Source organism: Podarcis melisellensis (genome assembly GCF_964234715.1).
Source record: "Podarcis melisellensis genome assembly, chromosome: 3".
NCBI classification, from domain to species: Eukaryota; Metazoa; Chordata; class Lepidosauria; order Squamata; family Lacertidae; genus Podarcis; species Podarcis melisellensis.
Window position 1 is genome coordinate 111,026,283 of NC_138530.1, and position 14,564 is coordinate 111,040,846.

Sequence of the window (14,564 nt, forward strand, 5' to 3'; positions counted from 1 at the left end):
ACGAGATAACGCCAGGCACTCCTGTCTTCCACTGCCTACCGCAGTTTGGTCAAACTCATGCTGGTAGCTTCAAGAAGACTATCCAACCATCTCATCCTCTGTCATCCCCTTGTGCCCTCAATCTTTCCCAACATCAGGGTCTTTTCCAGGGAGTCTTCTCTTCTCACGAGGTGGCCAAAGTATTGGAGCCTCAGCTTCAGGATCTGTCCTTCCAGTGAGCACTCAGGGCTGATTTCCTTCAGAATGGAGAGGTTTGATCTTCTTGCATGGGACTCTCGAGTCTCCTCCAGCACCATAACTCAAAAGCATATATTCTTCGGCAATCAGCCTTCTTTACGGTCCAGTTCATACTTCCATACATCACTACTGGAAAAAACATAGCTTTAACTATACGGACCTTTGTTGGCAAGGTGATGTCTCTGCTTTTTTAAGATGCTTTTTAAGATTTCTGCTGTAGACCGCCTTTTCTGTGATGTATGTATGATGTATGGAGGGGTGGTCTTGAGCTCCAGGGCTGGGAATTTAAAATTTCTATATAAGCCAAACCTTTCAGGGGAGAATTTGCAACAGATTGGCACCATTTTTGAGTGAACTAGAGAATTTCAGATTTTTGCTGAAGTTGTGACCCCGGGGCTTAGAATTTTTTTTCCCACAGGTTATGTCTTCGAGGGCTGATTTCATGTCCCATGATAAAAAGCCATCTGTTACCACCGCCAAACCTTTCAGGGGAGGATTTGCAACACTTTGGCAGCATTTTTGAGGGAACCCAGGGCTTAGGGATTTTTTCAAAAAAATCTTTTTCTGCCGGTTAAGTTGTCGAGGACTGATTTCTTTTCCTGAGATAAAAAGCCTTCTGTTTCAACCGCCAAACCTCTCAGGGGAGCATTTGCAACCGTTTGGCACTATTTTTGAATGAATGGCCGAAAGTCAGATCTTTGATGAAATTGTGACACTGGGGCTTAGGGATTTTTTCAAAAGATTCTTTTTCTGCCGGTTAAGTTTTCGAGGGCTGATTTCTTTTCCTTTGATAAACGCCTTCTCTTTCGACCGCCAAACCTCTCAGGGGAGCATTTGCAACCGTTTGGCAGCATTTTTGACTGAATGGCCGAATGTCAGATTTTTTATGAAATAGTGACCAAGGGGCTTAGGGACTTTTTCAAAAAAATCTTTTTCTGCCGGTTAAGTTGTCGAGGGCTGATTTCTTTTCCTTTGATAAACGCCTTCTGTTTCGACCGCCAAACCTCTCAGGGGAGCATTTGCAACCGTTTGGCACCATATTTGAGTGAATGGCCAAAAGTCAGATTTTTTATGAAATTGTGACCCTGGAGCTTACGGATTTTTTTCAAAAAAATCTTTTTCTGCCGGTTAAGTTATCGAGGGCTGATTTCTTTACCTTTGATAAAAAGCCTTCTGTTTCGACTGCAAAACCTCTCAGGGGAGCATTTGCAACCGTTTGGCACCATTTTTTAGTGAATGGCCGAAAGTCAGATTTTTGATGAAATTGTGACCCTGGGGCTTAGGGATTTTTTTTAAAAAAAGTTTTTGCAGTTTAAGTTGTCGAGGGCTGATTTCTTTTCCTTTGATAAAAAGCCTTCTGTTTCGACTGCCAAACCTCTCAGGGGAGCATTTGCAACTGTTTCACACCATTTTTTGAATGAATGGCCGAAAGTCAGATTTTTGATGAAATTGTGACCCCGAGGCTTAGGGATTTTTTCAAAAAAAAAATATTCTGCAGGTTAAGTTGTCGAGGGCTGATTTCTTTTCCTGTGATAAAAAGCCTTCTGTTTCGACTGCCAAACCTCTCAGGGGAGCATTTGAAACCATTTGGCACCATTTTTGAATGAATGGCCGAAAGTCAGATTTTTGATGAAATTGTGACCCTGGGGCTTAGGGATTTTTTAAAAAAAAAAGTTTTTGCAGTTTAAGTTGTCGAGGGCTGATTTCTTTTCCTTTGATAAAAAGTCTTCTGTTTCGACCGCCAAACCTCTCAGGGGAGCATTTGCAACCGTTTGGCACCATTTATGACTGAATGGCCGAAAGTCAGATTTTTCATGAAATTGTGACTCCGGGGCTTAGGGATTTTTTCAAAAGAATCTTTTTCTGCCGGTTAAGTTGTCGAGGGCTGATTTCTTTTCTTGAGATAAAAAGCCTTCTGTTTCGACCGCCAAACCTCTCAGGGGTGCATTTGCATCCATTTGGCACCATTTTTGAGTGGTGGAATAGTAGTAAAATAGCTTTAAAGTAGTAGTAAAGTAGTAAAATTGTAGTAAAGTAGTAAAGTAGTAGTAAAATGGTAGTAAAGCAGTAGTAAAATGGTAGCATAGTAGTAGTAAAGCAGTAGTAAAATGGTAGTCAATTAGTAGTATAGTGGTAGTAAAGTAGTAGTAAACTAGTAGTAAAACAGTATTAAAGTAGTAGTAAGAATGACCTCAGAAGTGTTCACTGTACAAAAAGGCGCCATGTTGGTAGCCTCAATCACAGAGGTTTTTCCAGTTGTTTCCATATAAAGTAGTGGGGCGGGGGGAAAGGCTTCTCAGTGTTTGATGGTTGATCCCTGTTTACACTATTATGTTAAAAAGTACACCAGAATTTAGTGGCGTTGGATATTTTGGGTCCCAAAATGTCCCCGCCAGCAGTGGCTGCAGAAAATCCTTTAGTCAGAACTGAGCGATGGGCAACACACTGTCGTGAGTCAGGAGCTGTGTGAGGAGCCAGTAGTCAAAACTGAGGTGAGGACAAAAGCATACCCTCCAACATTTCTCCAATGAAAATAGGGGCGCCCTGTTCTGAAACAACAATTTTACTACAGTGGTACCTCAGGTTAAGTACTTAATTCGTTCCGGAGGTCCGTTCTTAAACTGAAACTGTTCTTAACCTGAAGCACCACTTTAGCTAATGGGGCCTCCTGCTGTCGCCGCGCCGCCGGATCACGATTTCTGTTCTCATCGTGAAGCAAATTTCTTAACCTGAAGCACTATTTCTGGGTTAGCGCAGTCTGTAACCTGAAGCATCTGTAACCTGAAGCATCTGTAACCTGAAGCATATGTAACCCGAGGTACCACTGTATTTATACCACATCCATCTGCCTGGGTTGCTCTAGCCACTCTGGGCGGCTTCCAAAACATATAAAAAGGTAATAAAACAGTAAACATTAAAAAACTTCCCTATGTTGTTGCTGTTTAGTCGTTTAATCGTGTCCGACTCTTCGTGACCCCATGGACCAGAGCACGCCAGGCACCTCTGTCCTCCACTACCTCCCGCAGTTTGGTCAAACTTATGCTGGTAACCTCGAAAACACTATCCAACCATCTCGTCCTCTGTCGCCCCCTTCTCCTTGTGCCCTCCATCTTTCCCAGCATCAGTGTCTTCTCCAGGGAGTCTTCTCTTCTCATGAGGTGGCCAAAGTACAGGAGCCTCAGCTTCACGATCTGTCCTTCCAGTGAGCACTCAGGGCTGATTTCCTTAAGAATGGATGCGTTTGATCTTCTTGCAGTCCATGGGACTCTCAAGAGTCTCCTCCAGCACCATAATTCAAAAGCATCAATTCTTCGGCGATCAGCCTTCTTTATGGTCCAGCTCTCACTTCCATACATCACTACTGGGAAAACCATGGCTTTAACTATACGGACCTTTGTTGGCAAGGTGACGTCTCTACTTCTCAAGATGCTGTCTAGGCCTGTCATTGCCCTTCTCCCAAGGAGCAGGCGTCTTTTAATTTTGTGGCTGCTGTCACCATCTGCAGTGATCATGGAGCCCAAAAAAGTAAAATCTCTCACTGCCTCCATTCCTTCCCCTTCTATTTGCCAGGAGGTGATGGGACCAGTGGCCATGATCTTTGTTTTTTTGATGTTGAGCTTCAGACCATATTTTGCGCTCTCCTCTTTCACCCTCATTAAAAGGTTCTTTAATTCCTCCTCACTTTCTGCCATCAAGGTTGTGTCATCTGCATATCTGAGGTTGTTGATATTTCTTCCGGCAATCTTAATTCCAGCTTGGGATTCATCCAGCCCAGCCTTTCGCATGATGCATTCTGCATATAAATTAAATAAGCAGGGAGACAAAATACAGCCTTGTCGTACTCCTTTTCCAATTTTGAACCAATCAGTTGTTCCATATCCAGTTCTAACTGTAGCTTCTTGTCCCACATAGAGATTTCTCTGGAGACAGATGAGGTGATCAGGCACTCCCATTTCTTTAAGAACTTGCCATAGTTTGCTGCGGTCGACACAGTCAAAGGCTTTTGCATAGTCAATGAAGCAGAAGTAGATGTCTTTCTGGAACTTTCTAGCTTTCTCCATAATCCAGCGCATGTTTGCAATTTGGTCTCTGGTTCCTCTGCCTCTTCTAAATCCAGCTTGCACTTCTGGGAGTTCTTGGTCCACATACTGCTTAAGCCTTCCTTGTAGAATTCTAAGCATAACCTTGCTAGCGTGTGAAATGAGTGCAATTGTGCGGTAGTTGGAGCATTCTTTGGCACTGCCCTTCTTTGGGATTGGGATGTAGACTGATCTTCTCCAATCTTCTGGCCACTGCTGAGTTTTCCAAACTGGCTGTCATATTGAGTGTAGCACCTTAACAGCATCATCTTTTAAAATTTTAAATAGTTCAGCTGGAATACCATCACTTCCACTGGCCTTGTTATTTGCAGTGCTTTCTAAGGCCCATTTGACTTCACTTTCCAGGATGTCTGGCTCAAGGTCAGCAACCACACTACCTGGGGTGTACGAGACATCCAGGCCCGGCGGCGAAGGCAGGAAAGCCTCCCCCCGCCGCCCGGCATCGGAACGATGTCCCGAAGCCGGGCGGCCGGGCGGGAAAGCCTCCCCCCACCGCCTGGCTTCGGGGCATCGTCCCGATGCCGGGCGGTGGGGCAGGAACGCCTCCCCCCGCCGCCCGGCATCGGAACGATGTCCCGAAGCCGGGCGGCCGGGCGGGAACGCCTCCCCCAGCCGCCCGGCTTCGGGGCATCGTCCCGATGCCGGGCGGTGGGGCAGGAACGCCTCCCCCAGCCGCCCGGCTTCGGGGCATCGTCCCGATGCCGGGCGGTGGGGCAGGAACGCCTCCCCCAGCCGCCCGGCTTCGGGGCATCGTCCCGATGCCGGGCGGTGGGGCAGGAACGCCTCCCCCAGCCGCCCGGCTTCGGGGCATCGTCCCGATGCCGGGCGGTGGGGCAGGAACGCCTCCCCCAGCCGCCCGGCTTCGGGGCATCGTTCCGATGCCGGGCGGTGGGGCAGGAACGCCTCCCCCCGCTGCCCGGCATCGGAACGATGTCCCGAAGCCGGGCGGCCGGGCAGGAAAGCCTCCCCCCGCCGCCCGGCTTCAGAACGATGTCCCGAAGCCCGGCGGCGGGGCGGGAAAGCCTTTGTCCCCCCTGCCTGCCTTCCCAGGGGCTTTTAAATCGCCCCAGACAGCGGAGAAGTCCTCCGCTGTCCCGGGCGATTTTAAGATGCCGCCCGCCAGAAGAGGTCGGGGGAAGGCGGTTTCCATAGGAACGCATTAATTGATTTTCAATGCATTCCTATGGAAAACCGTGCATCGCAAGACGAAAAACTCGCAAGACGAAGAGACTTGCGGAACGAATTAATTTCGTCTTGCGAGGCACCACTGTATTAGTAAAATGGTAGTAAAGTAGTAAAGTGGTTGTAAAGTAGTAGTAAAGTGGTTGTAAAGTAGTAGTAAAGTGGTAGTAAAGTGGTAGTAAAGTAGTAGCAAAACGGTAGTAAAGTAGTAGTAAAATGGTAGTAAAGTCGTAGTAAAATGTTAGTAAGGTAGCAGTAAAGTAGTAGAAAAGCAGTAGCAAAGTAGTAGTAAAGTACAGTGGTGCCCCGCAAGACGAATGCCTCGCAAGACGAAAAACCCGCAGGACGAAAGTGTTTTTCGGTTTTTGCGACGCTTCGCTAGACGATTTTCCCTATGGGCTTGCATCGCAAGACGAAAGCCCATAGGGAAATCTCGGGGACCTTTTTTTAAATGCTGGCGGTGGGGAGCAAAGCCTTTCCCCCCCCTCCAGACTTCAGAAGAGGTCCAGGAAGGCCGGCGGGGGCGAAAGGCTTTGCTCCCCACCGCCAGCATTTTAAAAGCGGTCCGGGATAGCAGGGAAGCGCTTCCCGCTATCCCGGACGGCTTTTGAAGGCAGGCAGGGGGGGCAAAGACTTTTGCCCCCCCTGCCTGCCTAACCAGGGGCTTTTAAATCGCCCCGGGACTGTCCGGGGCAATTTAAAAGCCCCCGGACGGCTTTTGAAGCCTCCCCCCGCCGCCCGGCTTCGGGGCATCGTCCCGATGCCGGGCGGCGGGGCAGGAACGCCTCCCCCAGCCGCCCGGCTTCGGGGCATCGTTCCGATGCCGGGCGGCAGGGCAGGAACGCCTCCCCCCCCCCGCCCGGCATCGGAACGATGTCCCGAAGCCCGGGCGCGGGGCAGGAAAGCCTCCCCCCCCCGCCCGGCATCGGAACGATGTCCCGAAGCCCGGCGACGGGGCAGGAAAGCCTCCCCCCGCCGCCCGGCATCGGAACGATGTCCCGAAGCCGGGCGGCCGGGCGGGAAAGCCTCCCCCCGCCGCCCGGCTTCGGGGCATCGTCCCGATGCCGGGCGGTGGGGCAGGAACCCCTCCCCCAGCCGCCCGGCTTCAGGGCATCGTCCCGATGCCGGGCGGTGGGGCAGGAACGCCTCCCCCCGCCGCCCGGCATCGGAACGATGTCCCGAAGCCGGGCGGCCGGGCGGGAACGCCTCCCCCAGCCGCCCGGCTTCGGGGCATCGTCCCGATGCCGGGCGGTGGGGCAGGAACGCCTCCCCCAGCCGCCCGGCTTCGGGGCATCGTCCCGATGCCGGGCGGTGGGGCAGGAACGCCTCCCCCAGCCGCCCGGCTTCGGGGCATCGTCCCGATGCCGGGCGGTGGGGCAGGAACGCCTCCCCCAGCCGCCCGGCTTCGGGGCATCGTCCCGATGCCGGGCGGTGGGGCAGGAACGCCTCCCCCAGCCGCCCGGCTTCGGGGCATCGTTCCGATGCCGGGCGGTGGGGCAGGAACGCCTCCCCCCGCCGCCCGGCATCGGAACGATGTCCCGAAGCCGGGCGGCCGGGCGGGAAAGCCTCCCCCCGCCGCCCGGCTTCAGAACGATGTCCCGAAGCCCGGCGGCGGGGCGGGAAAGCCTTTGTCCCCCCTGCCTGCCTTCCCAGGGGCTTTTAAATCGCCCCAGACAGCGGAGAAGTCCTCCGCTGTCCCGGGCGATTTTAAAATGCCGCCCGCCAGAAGAGGTCGGGGGAAGGCGGTTTCCATAGGAACGCATTAATTGATTTTCAATGCATTCCTATGGAAAACCGTGCATCGCAAGACGAAAAACTCGCAAGACGAAGAGACTTGCGGAACGAATTAATTTCGTCTTGCGAGGCACCACTGTATTAGTAAAATGGTAGTAAAGTAGTAAAGTGGTTGTAAAGTAGTAGTAAAGTGGTTGTAAAGTAGTAGTAAAGTGGTAGTAAAGTGGTAGTAAAGTAGTAGCAAAACGGTAGTAAAGTAGTAGTAAAATGGTAGTAAAGTCGTAGTAAAATGTTAGTAAGGTAGCAGTAAAGTAGTAGAAAAGCAGTAGCAAAGTAGTAGTAAAGTACAGTGGTGCCCCGCAAGACGAATGCCTCGCAAGACGAAAAACCCGCAGGACGAAAGTGTTTTTCGGTTTTTGCGACGCTTCGCTAGACGATTTTCCCTATGGGCTTGCATCGCAAGACGAAAGCCCATAGGGAAATCTCGGGGACCTTTTTTTAAATGCTGGCGGTGGGGAGCAAAGCCTTTCCCCCCCCTCCAGACTTCAGAAGAGGTCCAGGAAGGCCGGCGGGGGCGAAAGGCTTTGCTCCCCACCGCCAGCATTTTAAAAGCGGTCCGGGATAGCAGGGAAGCGCTTCCCGCTATCCCGGACGGCTTTTGAAGGCAGGCAGGGGGGGCAAAGACTTTTGCCCCCCCTGCCTGCCTAACCAGGGGCTTTTAAATCGCCCCGGGACTGTCCGGGGCAATTTAAAAGCCCCCGGACGGCTTTTGAAGCCTCCCCCCGCCGCCCGGCTTCGGGGCATCGTCCCGATGCCGGGCGGCGGGGCAGGAACGCCTCCCCCAGCCGCCCGGCTTCGGGGCATCGTTCCGATGCCGGGCGGCAGGGCAGGAACGCCTCCCCCCCCCCGCCCGGCATCGGAACGATGTCCCGAAGCCCGGCGGCGGGGCAGGAAAGCCTCCCCCCCCCCGCCCGGCATCGGAACGATGTCCCGAAGCCCGGCGACGGGGCAGGAAAGCCTCCCCCCGCCGCCCGGCATCGGAACGATGTCCCGAAGCCGGGCGGCCGGGCGGGAAAGCCTCCCCCCGCCGCCCGGCTTCGGGGCATCGTCCCGATGCCGGGCGGTGGGGCAGGAACGCCTCCCCCAGCCGCCCGGCTTCAGGGCATCGTCCCGATGCCGGGCGGTGGGGCAGGAACGCCTCCCCCCGCCGCCCGGCATCGGAACGATGTCCCGAAGCCGGGCGGCCGGGCGGGAACGCCTCCCCCAGCCGCCCGGCTTCGGGGCATCGTCCCGATGCCGGGCGGTGGGGCAGGAACGCCTCCCCCAGCCGCCCGGCTTCGGGGCATCGTCCCGATGCCGGGCGGTGGGGCAGGAACGCCTCCCCCAGCCGCCCGGCTTCGGGGCATCGTCCCGATGCCGGGCGGTGGGGCAGGAACGCCTCCCCCAGCCGCCCGGCTTCGGGGCATCGTCCCGATGCCGGGCGGTGGGGCAGGAACGCCTCCCCCAGCCGCCCGGCTTCGGGGCATCGTTCCGATGCCGGGCGGTGGGGCAGGAACGCCTCCCCCCGCCGGCCGGCATCGGAACGATGTCCCGAAGCCCGGCGGCGGGGCGGGAAAGCCTCCCCCCGCCGCCCGGCTTCAGAACGATGTCCCGAAGCCCGGCGGCGGGGCGGGAAAGCCTTTGTCCCCCCTGCCTGCCTTCCCAGGGGCTTTTAAATCGCCCCAGACAGCGGAGAAGTCCTCCGCTGTCCCGGGCGATTTTAAAATGCCGCCCGCCAGAAGAGGTCGGGGGAAGGCGGTTTCCATAGGAACGCATTAATTGATTTTCAATGCATTCCTATGGAAAACCGTGCATCGCAAGACGAAAAACTCGCAAGACGAAGAGACTTGCGGAACGAATTAATTTCGTCTTGCGAGGCACCACTGTATTAGTAAAATGGTAGTAAAGTAGTAAAGTGGTTGTAAAGTAGTAGTAAAGTGGTTGTAAAGTAGTAGTAAAGTGGTAGTAAAGTGGTAGTAAAGTAGTAGCAAAACGGTAGTAAAGTAGTAGTAAAATGGTAGTAAAGTGGTAGTAAAGTAGTAGTAAAATGGTAGTAAAGTAGTAGTAAAGTGGTAGTAAAGTAGTAGTAAAACAGTAGTAAAGCAGTAGTAAGAATGACCTCAGAAGTGTTCGTTGTACAAAAGGGCGCCATGTTGGTAGCCTCAATCACAGAGGTTTTTCCAATTGTTTCCATATAAAGTAGTGGGGCGGGGGGAATGGCTTTTCAGTGTTTGTATGTTGATCCCTGTTTACACTATTATGTTAAAAAGTACACCAGAATTTAGTGGCGTTGGATATTTTGGGTCCCAAAATGTCCCGGCCGGCAGTGGCTGCATTAATTCCTTTAGTCAGAACTGAGCGATGGGCAACACACTGTCGTGAGTCAGGAGCTGTGTGAGGAGCCGGTAGTCAAAATAAGGGATTTCACTTAGATTATATCTTACCGGCCCAGTGGTTTTTCCTACTTTCTTCAGTAGGCACCATTTTTGAGTGAATGGCCGAAAGTCAGATGAAATTTAAAATTGTGACCTCGGGGCTTAGGGATTTTTTCAAAAAAATCTTTTTCTGCCGGTTAAGTTGTTGAGGGCTGATTTCTTTTCCTTTGATAAAAAGCCTTCTGTTTCGACTGCCAAACCTCTCAGGGGAGCATTTGCAACCGTTTGGCACCATTTTTGACTGAATGGCCGAAAGTCAGATTTTTCATGAAATTGTGACTCCGGGGCTTAGGGATTTTTTTTCAAAAAAATCTTTTTCTGCCGGTTAAGTTGTCGAGGGCTGATTTCTTTTCCTTTGATAAAAAGCCTTCTGTTTCGACTGCCAAACCTCTCAGGGGAGCATTTGCAACCGTTTGGCACCATTTTTGACTGAATGGCCGAAAGTCAGATTTTTCATGAAATTGTGACACTGGGGCTTAGGGATTTTTTGAAAAGATTCTTTTTCTGCCGGTTAAGTTGTCGAGGGCTGATTTCTTTTCCTTTGATAAAAAGCCTTCTGTTTCCACCGTCAAACCTTTCAGGGGTGAATTTGCAACAGTTTGGCAGCAGTTTTGAGTGAATTGGAGAATTTCAGATTTTTGATGAAGTTGTGACCCCGGGGCTTAGAATTTTTTTTTCCACATGTTATGTCTTCGAGGGCTGATTTCTTGGCCTATGATAAAAAGCCTTCTGTTTCCACCGCCAAACCTCTCAGGGGAGAATTTGCAACAGTTTGGCACCATTTGTAAGTGAATTGGAAAATTTCAGATTTCCGAGGAAGTTGTCACCCCGGGGCTTAGAATTTTTTTCCCCACATGTTAAGTTGTCGAGGGCTGATTTCTTGGCCTATGTTCAGGCTTACTAGCTGCTTTGCTTCTCAGTATTCTCTTGTTGGCCTCTGTTATTTTCTCCTACCAATAGGGAACCTACGTAAGGACTCTATATGGGCTCTTGGATTACCCCATAAAGGTAAAGGGCAGATTTTTGTTTACAACAGCAAAGACCCATCCATTTTGAGATCCTGTTTCCTATGCACAGCCAGTCATTTGAATCTAGGAAACCTACATGCAGGACAACAGAGTGGTAGTAAACCCTGTAGAATGTCTGCAGCGGCTGTTCTGACAAGTGTTGTCATAATATTGACATCAGGCCAAGGCCCCATATAGTACAGCCATGACTTCTAAGAAGCCCATAAACAGGGTATCATGGAGATGGTCATCCTCTGAGTTTATCTGCAACATCTACTACTCAGATGTACAGTCTCTGTCCATGAAGGGTGTTTTTATTTGTTAAATTAAGATATTTTCATCCTACAGCCTTATATTTTTCAAGGCAGCTTACATTGCAATTTATAAATAATGCAGAACGACATACTGTATCAGGGCACATTAAAGCAATTTGTTGCTGTTTAGTTGTGCCTGACTCTTCGTGACCCCATGGACCAGAGCACATCAGGCACTCCTGTCTTCCACTGCCTCCCACAGTTTGGTCAAACTCATGCTGGTAGCTTCGAGAACACTGTCCAACCATCTCGTCCTCTGTCATCCCCTTCTCCTTGTGCCCTCCATCTTTCCCAACATCAGGGTCTTTTCCAAGGAGTCTTCTCTTCTCATGAGGTGGCCAAAGTATTGGATCCTCAGCTTCAGGATCTGTCCTTCCAGTGAGCACTCAGGGCTGATTTCCTTCAGAATGGAGAGGTTTGATCTTCTTGCAGTCCATGGGACTCTCCAGAGTCTCCTCCAGCACCATAATTCAAAAGCATCAATTCTTCGGCGATCAGCCTTCTTTATGGTCCAGCTCTCACTTCCATACATCACTACTGGGAAAACCATAGCTTTAACTATACGGACCTTTGTCGGCAAGGTGATGTCTCTGCTTTTTAGGATGCTGTCTAAAGCAATTTATGCACACATAAACACATCCTCGCCGAGCTGTTTCATGTAGATGGAACGGACTGTCCTGTGATTCTTGGATGAAGGGCGGTATAGAAATTTAATAAGTAATTAATAAAGCACATTGAACAAAATAAGAGCCTGGCAGTACTTCATAATGTGTCAATTGCGCTGTGGAGCATTTAACTCCCATTTCCACTTTAGATGGTTATCACAGCATTTGGTATCCAAAGCTGCTAAGTCTGTTGTTATTTTAATTTTGTCTCAAGAGAAGCAACAGTATTGCATTCCTGCTATTTTCTACCCCTGGTGTAGGTCCTCTACTAGAATCAACAGTTGTGTTTCGGTCCCAAAAACAGGCTAAAAGCCAGACTGAAATGCGTACAGACAATCCGTGTAATCCCAGAATGCTTGGAGCTGAGCCAACATAGAAAATGGATAGACTACCTAGCTCCAAAGTTTAGTTCGTGTGCCGTGAATCTATATAAGCCTTAAAAAAACACACCAAAAAACCCCCCCATGAACAGTCCTGTTGGGTCAGACGAAAAAGGTCAAATTGGTCCAGCATTCTGTTTTCAACACTGGTAAACTGGTATTTCCAAAAAAAAAATTTAAAAAAATTGACAAGTGGGGCTTGAAAATACCCTTCCTTCATTTTTTGACCCCTGGTTAACCTATTAGAAGGTATTCTGCCTCCATATGTGGAAGTTGCATCTAGTTTTTATAACTAGCAGGTGCAGAAAGTAACAGCTGCCAACATGTGTGCCTTGAAGAAAGTGGTATATAAATGCAATACAATAAATAAATAAATAAAATACAGACACCATTAAACTGGGACTAGACACATTCACGGAAGACAAGTCTCTTTGTCTAGCATTCCTTATGGCTGTGTACTACCTGCAGTATCTGAGGCAATATGCTGCCTCTAAGGCAGGGTTCATGCAAAAAAATCGAAGATCATGGCCACTGGTCCCATCACCTCCTGGCAAATAGAAGGGGAAGAAATGGAGGTAGTGAGAGATTTTACTTTCTTGGGCTCCATGATCACTGCAGATGGTGACAGCAGCCACGAAATTAAAAGACGCCTGCTTCTTGGGAGAAGGGCAATGACAGGCCTAGACAGCATCTTGAGAAGTAGAGACGTCACCTTGCCAACAAAGGTTCGTATAGTTAAAGCCATGGTTTTCCCAGTAGTGATGTATGGAAGTGAGAGCTGGACCATAAAGAAGGCTGATCGCCAAAGAATTGATGCTTTTGAATTATGGTGCTGGAGGAGACTCTTGAGAGTCCCATGGACTGCAAGAAGATCAAATGCATCCATTCTTAAGGAAATCAGCCCTGAGTGCTCACTGGAAGGACAGATCGTGAAGCTGAGGCTCCTGTACTTTGGCCACCTCATGAGAAGAGAAGACTCCCTGGAGAAGACACTGATGTTGGGAAAGATGGAGGGCACAAGGAGAAGGGGGAGACAGAGGACGAGATGGCTGGATAGTGTTTTCGAGGCTACCAGCATGGGTTTGACCAGGCTGTGGGAGGCAGTGGAGGACAGGGGTGCCTGGCGTTCTCTGGTCCATGGGGTCACGAAGAGTCGGACACGACTAAACGACTAAACAACAACAAGGCAGGGGTCAGCAAACTTTTTCAGCAGGGGGCCGGTCCACTGTCCTTCAGACCTTGTGGAGGGCTAGACTATATTTTGAAGGGGGGAGGAATTAACAAATTCCTAAAGGTACCCCTGCCCGTACGGGCCAGTCTTGCCAGACTCTAGGGTTGTGCGCCCATCTCACTCAAGAGGCCAGGGGCCAGCGCTGTCCGGAGACACTTCCGGGTCACGTGGCCAGCGTGACAAGCTGCATCTGGCGAGCCAGCGCAGCACACGGAACGCCGTTTACCTTCCCGCTGGTAAGCGGTCCCTATTTATCTACTTAAAGTAACGGTAAAAGAGAGGAACATAAGGCGGTATAGTTACAAATACTGTTTTCTTACCCGCGGTTCTGTAGTTATTCAGCCTGATCCCATGCATATTTTACTGAGGTCACTGGAATTTACACCTGCTGTGGGGGCAATCCTATGCCTCTAACTATGCCTACCTCTGCTGGTTTATAAGTAGCATGTCTCAGCTTTGTCTGCTTTGGAAACGAGCAAAACGGGTGACTGAAATGACTGGAGAAAATTCAAATGGCATAGAAACCATTGGAAGCATCTTAATAGGCTAAAGGCAAAAAGTCACGCTGGTTCCAGCTGCAAAAGCAAATGCATGAGTTTTGTCTTACAGTGGTACCTTGGCTTACAACCATAATCCGTTCCGGAGGTGAGTTTGTAAACCAAAACAGGTTGTAACCCAAGGCTCGCTTTCGTCAATGGGGCCTCCCCAAAAAACTTGTTCATAATCCAAAAAAAAAAAAAAAGTTGTAATCCAAAAAAAAAGGTTGCAAACTGGGACACGCGCTTCTGGGTTTGATGTGTTTGTAATCCAAGGTAGGTTAAGTACTTGATTCATTCTGGAGGTCTGTTCTTAACCTGAAGCACCACTTTAGCTAATGGGGCCTCCCACTGCCGCCGCGCCGCCAGAGCACGATTTCTGTTCTCATCCTGAAGCAAAGTTCTTAACCCGAGGTACTATTTCTGGGTTAGCAGAGTCTGTAACTTGAAGCGTCTGTAACCCGAGGTACCACTGTACTTACAATTACGCTTACTATTTTGTGTAGCCACTGGTTCGACTAAATACCGTAGTGTAAACTAGGAGTGTGGTCGGCAACTTCTCTACTGCTTTCCAAGAAGCTTAAAGCACCATTTCAGCTTCACTATATTTCTGAGCGGAAAATACAGATGGGAGATGGTTTAACCAAGAGGAACCAGGTTGTGTTTCTTGCTGTAAGCTTGTGCTGTGTTTGATGAATATTAGG